This window comes from Gorilla gorilla, chromosome 8 (assembly GCF_029281585.2).
Source record: "Gorilla gorilla gorilla isolate KB3781 chromosome 8, NHGRI_mGorGor1-v2.1_pri, whole genome shotgun sequence".
NCBI classification, from domain to species: Eukaryota; Metazoa; Chordata; class Mammalia; order Primates; family Hominidae; genus Gorilla; species Gorilla gorilla.
The window spans coordinates 113,993,059-113,999,058 of record NC_073232.2 but is presented as its reverse complement, the minus strand read 5'-3'; the positions used below and the strand labels follow the sequence as shown (position 1 = coordinate 113,999,058).

At 46.4% G+C, this 6,000-nt stretch overlaps 1 long non-coding RNA gene across 1 annotated transcript in view; it reads left to right on the top strand.

Moving 5' to 3' along the window:
• Positions 1–969: 969 nt before the first annotated feature.
• LOC129524980 (uncharacterized) overlaps positions 970–6,000 on the top strand; it is a 28,600-nt gene continuing 23,569 nt past the window's right edge. The window contains exon 1 of the long non-coding RNA XR_008668991.2: positions 970–1,382. This is a non-coding gene — a long non-coding RNA (uncharacterized lncRNA). The remainder of the gene's footprint in view (positions 1,383–6,000) is intronic.

Here is a 6,000-nt window from a genome sequence, read left to right as displayed (position 1 = left end):
GAGGCAGAGGTTGTGGTGAGCCGAGATCGCGCCACTGCACTCCAGCCTGGGCAACAGAATGAGACTCTGTCTCAAAAAAAAAAAAAAAAAAAAGGGCAAAGGGGCTGGGCATGGTGGCTCACACCTGTAATCCCGGCACTTTGGGAGGCTGAGGTGGGTGGATCACTAGGTCATTAGTTCGAGACCAGCCTGGCCAATATGGTGAAAACCCATCTATACTAAAAATACAAAACTTAGTGGGTGTGGTGGCACGCGCCTGTAGTCCCAGCTACTCGGGAGGCTGAGACAGAAGAATTACTTTAACCCAGGAGGCGGAGGTTTCAGAGAGCCAAGACTGTGCCATTGCACTCCAGCCTGGGTGACAGAGTGAGACTCTGTCTCAAAAAAAAAAAAAAAAAAAGGGCAAAGGACTTGAATAGACATTTCTCCAAAGAAGATATTCAAGTGGCCAATAAGCACATAAAAAGATGCTCAAGGCCAAGCGCAGTGGCTCACACCTGTAATCTTAACACCTTGAAAGGCCAAGGCACAAGGACAAGACCAGAAGTTTGAGACCAGAAGTTTGAGACCAGCCTGGGCAACATACCAAGACCCCATGTCTACAAAGAATATATTAGCGGGGCCTGGAGGCACATGCCTATAGTACCAGCTACTTGGGAAGCTGAGACGGGTGGATTGCTTGAGCCCAGTGAGCTATGATTGTGCCACTGCATGCCAGCCTGGCTAGAGTGGTTACTATTTAACAAACAAACAAGCAAACAAAGAACTCAGTGATATGGTTTGGCTATGTCCCCATCCAAATTTAATCTTGAATTGTAGTTCTCATAATCTCCATGTATCATGGGAGGGACCCGGCGGGAGGTAATTGAATCATGGGGGCGGTTACCCCCATGCTGTTCTCATGATAGTGAGTGAGTTCTCGCGAGATCTGACGGTTTTTTTTTTTTTTTTTTTGAGACGGAGTCTCACTCTGTCGCCCAGACTGGAGTGCGGTGGCGCAATCTCGGCTCACTGCAAGCTCTGTCTTCCGGGTTCATGCCATTCTCCTGCCTCAGCCTCCTGAGTAGCTGGGACTACAGGCGCCCGCCATTACGCCCGGCTAATTTTATTTTATTTTATTTTTAGTAGAGACAGGGTTTCACTGTGTTAGCCAGGATGGTCTGTGTCTCCTGACCTCGTGATCCGCCCGCCTCGGCCTCCCAAAGTGCTGGGATTACAAAATGCGTGAGCCACCACGCCCGGCTGATGGTTTTATTAATATAAGGGACTTTAACCCTTTGCTCAGGACTTCTACTTGCTGCTGCCATGTGAAGAAGGACATATCTGCTTCCCCTTTCACCATGATTGTAAGTTTCCTGAGGCCTCCCCAGCCCTGCAGAACTGTAAGTCAATTAAACCTCTTTCCTTAATAAATTAGCCAGTCTTGGGCAGTTCTTTATAGCAGCGTGAGAAGGGACTAATACACCCGGAAAATAACAAGTGTTGGTGAGCATGTGGAGGAATTGGAGCCCTTGTGCACTGTTGGTGGGAATTTAACATGGTATATATTAGATGCTATGGAAAATAGTATTTTATTTATTTATTCCTCAAAAAATAAAAAATAGCCATATGGGTACCATGTGACCTAGCAATTCCACTTCTGGGTATATACACAAACAAATTGGAAGCAGGGTAACACGCAGCCATTTGTACACCCATGACCACAGCAGCATCATCTACAATAGCCAGAAGGTGAGAGTGACCCACATGTCCATCGATGGATGAATAGATAAATAAAATGGGATATATTCATACAATGGAATATTATTCAGCCTTTAAAAGGAAGGAAATTCTGATACATGCTACATCATGGTTTGAGGCTTTTCCTACCCAATTCTGCTTCCTTCCTCATTTGTCTTTCACAGGGGTTACTGCCCCCAACGACCAAAATCTTATTTTGTCTCTGCATCTGCTGCCCAGAGGACCCAACTGACACAAAGTTCAGTAATGACTCCTTTTGCAGGATTTGTCCAGCCTGTCTGAAAATAGAAGGCCTAATTTCTCCTTCTTGTCATTCTACATCTTTCTCTCTCTCTCTCTCTTTTTTTTTTTTTTTGAGATGGAGTTTCACTCTTATTGCCCAGGCTGGAGTGCAGTGGCACCATCTTGGCTCACCTCAACCTCTGCCTTCTGAGTTCAAGCAATTCTCCTGCCTTAGCCTCCCGAGTAGCTGGGATTACAGGCATGCGCCACCATGCCCTGCCAATTTTTGTATTTTTAGTAGAGACGAGGTTTCTCCATGTTGGTCAGGCTGGTCTCGAACTCCCGACCTTGGGTGATCCCCTGCCTCAGCCTCCTTTGTATATGTATGTAAATCTATGTATGCGTATCCCAAAGTGCTGGGATTACAGGCATGAGCCACTGCTCCCAGCCCATTCTACATCTTTCTAAACATATTCCTAATATCTTAAATGATAGATTAGTAGCACTCTATTATTATTTTTTTAATTAAAAAAAAACTTTTGGCGGGACGCAGTGGCTCTCGCCTGTAATCCCAACACTTTGGGAGGCCGAGGCAGGTGGATCACTTGAGGTCAGGAGTTCAAGACCATCCTGGCCAACATGGTGAAAGTGTCTCTACTAAAAATACAAAAGTTGGGTGTGGTGGCATGTGCCTGTAATCCCAGCTACTTAGGAGGCTGAGGCAGGAGAATCGCTTGAACCCGGGAGGCAGAGGTTGCAGAGGCACCATCCCGGTTCATTGCAACCTCCACCTCCCAGATTCAAGCAATCCTCCCACCACAGCCTCCTGAGTGTCTGGGATTACAGGTATGCACCACCACACCCCACTAACTTTTTTGTATTTTTGGTAGAGATGGGTTTTCACCATGTTGGCCAGACTGGTCTCAAACTCCTGACCTCAAGTGATCCACCTGCCTCGGTCTCCCAAAGTGCTGGGATTACAAGCATGAGCCACTGCACCTGGACTGTTAAAAAAAACTTCTAACTTTCGTTCTTGATTAAAGCACTCGATTATTTAGCATTTATTAAATATTCACTGTTTAACATTATTCACGCTAACCTGTATTAGGAGGGCTTCCATTTCTTATCTCATTTAATTCTCAGGTGAGTCCTGTGAGATGAGGAAACAGAGTCTTGAAAGGTTAGGTGATGTATCCAAGGTCACATTGTCAGAGGGTGACAGGTAGTTTATTCAGATCTGGTTTTCACCCCCTTAGAGAGCCCTGCCTTCCTGTCTAGAACCTTCCCTGCCTCCATTATTCTCTATTCCTCTGCCAAATTTTCTATTTCACCATAGCATTTACCGCTGTCTGAAGTCACCATTCTCTGTGTTTATGGAGGACAGAGGGTCTGTCTTACTGACTGCTGTATTCCCAGAACCTAGAACAGAATCCGGCAAAGAGTCATTGAAAGGATGCTTAAACTCACCTTTTTTTTTTTTTTTTTTGAGACAGTCTCACTCTGTCGCTCAGGCTGGAGTGCAGTGGTGCGATCTCGGCTCACTGCAACCTCTGCCTCCCAGGTTCAAGTGATTCTCCTACCTCAGCCTCCCGAGTAGCCAGAACTACAGGCGCCCACCCCCACGCCTGGCTAATTTTTTTTTGTACTTTTAGTAGAGATGGGGTTTCACCATGTTGGCCAGGCTGGTCTCGAACTCCTGACTTCAGGTGACACACCCTCTTCGGCCTCCCCAGGTGCTGGGATTACAGGCATGAGCCATCCACCGGCTAAGCTCACCTTTAAGGCATGTTTATATTCATTGTTTTAAATAATAGGTCACATTTGAATAACACTCTACAGTTTACAGAAACTGTGTTTCTGCTGGCTGTCACCTCCCTTGGTCATCCTCACAGAAGCCTTTGGGGCAGGCGCAGCACAGGTTACTCTTTCTTCAGGGTCTGCTCAGACTTGCTGGTTCTTCAGCCTGGGATGCCCCCAGTTCTTTGCCTGCATCACTCTCTGCCTCCTTCTATGTCCGTTCCTCAGGAAGGCTGGCCCTGGTCTTGCAGCCCAGGTCAGGAACCCTGCGACATACTCTCTTCTCCCTTTGTAAGTCTCTTTGTGGCCCTAATCACAATGGCAGTGAAATCATTATACCAGTATTTTATGATAGGCTCCCTGACTAGCCAGTGCTCCACGGGGACAGGGCCTTGTCATGCCTGTATACCTCACACACCCCTCACTGTGCCTGACACAGAGTAGGTGCTCATTAGATGCATGTGTACTTGTATATGTATGTATATCTATGTATGCATATAAAATGAATTATTTCCAACAAATAGACTAGGAGATCGAAGCTCTATGGTCTCAGCCAGGGGTCCCCAACCCCCTAGGCCATGGACTGGTACCAGTCCATGGCCTGTTAGGAACCTGGCTGCACAGCAGGAGGTGAACATCAGGCATAACTGCCTGAGCTGTACCTCCCATCAGATCAGTGGCGGCATTAGATTCTCATAGGAATGCGATCCCCATTGTGAACTGTGCATGTGACGGATCTAGGTTGCCCACTCCTTATGAGAATCTAACTAATGATCTGAGGTGGAACAGTTTAATCCCAAAACCAGCTCCTCCACCCCATCCATGGAAAAACTGTCTTCCGTGAAACCTGTTCCTGGTGCCAAAAAGGTTGGGGACCACTGGGCTAAGCCACTGGCTTGAAAACTTTTTGTTAGTTACCTATAGTAGAACGTTTATTGTTCGTTATGACCCCAGGAATCATACATACGCACGTGTACTTCCCCTTACTGTGGACTAAGCCCTGGTATTTTCTATTCTACTCAATTTATTTTATTAAAACATTTTTTAGAGCCTGGCGCCATGGCTCACACCTGTAATCCCAGCACTCTGGGAGGCCGAGGAGGGCAGATCACCTAAGGTCAGGAGTTCGGACCAGCCTGGCCAACATGGTGAAACCCTGTGCCTACTAAAAATACAAAAATTAGCCGGGCTTGGTGGCAGGAATCTGTAATCCCAGCTTCTGGAAGGCTGAGGCAGGAGAATCGCTTGAACCCGGGAGGTGGAGGTTGCAGTGAGCCGAGATTGAGCCGCTGCACTCCAGCCTGGGCAACAGAGCAAGACTCCATCTCGAAAAAAATTTTTTTTTTAGTTGCAATCTATTTCATTGATTTCATGACCCACTAACATCTGTGGAAGCTTAGCCAATGTGACTTGTTCAAGGTCACATAACTAGTAGAGTGGTGGAAGCCAGTATTCTCCTGCCTATTACATTCTGGTGGGTTTCTTGCCCTAAGGCAAAACTAAAAGTTTTGTGTCAGTTTTGATAACAAAGGAAAAAATTCATTCTTTTACTTCTCGGTCACAGTTCAGGCAAGGCTGGTCTCACCATCTGCAGGCATTTCAATTAGGTTCATCGAGGTACTTCAACTTTCTGCAATGTAGCTATCCAGAAGGTTCCTCCTAGAAGCTCCAAAGGGAAAGCTTTAGTCCTAATGGGTGGCACACCGAGACTTGCTGGAATTCTCATCCGAATTACACAAAACATTAACATATGGACAAAGGCACACTGCATATTAAATGATTTACTGGGGTCAAAGATCAAGTCAATGGCAGGCTTAACGTTAACCTGCCGCAGATCCTCAGAGTCTGCTGGGCTAAGACACAGGGAAGCCTTGGCTAGGCTGGGCCCAGCAGCCCAGACCTGGTCAGTCATCAGCAAGTTAATCTACAACGGCACCTTCTTTTCCTACCAGAGGGAGGTTTGACTTGAACTTTTGGAAGACCTGCCTTCTTGGAATCCAGATTCCTCTGCTTCAGAGGCTAATTTAGCTGGTGTTGGATGCAGAAGCCTAGAGAAAGCCGAAACTTGTTTATTTGTTCTTTTATTCCTGGATTTATAATTTGACCTAATATACTGTACGTCTGTGCATATGTTGATCTCAGAAAATGTTTGAGCTTGCCTGCTGCTCAGGCCACGTTGGCAGACAGCTGTTAAAGCCATCAGCAATGTTTGCTTCCAGTTACAAAAGAAAACATTCTCTA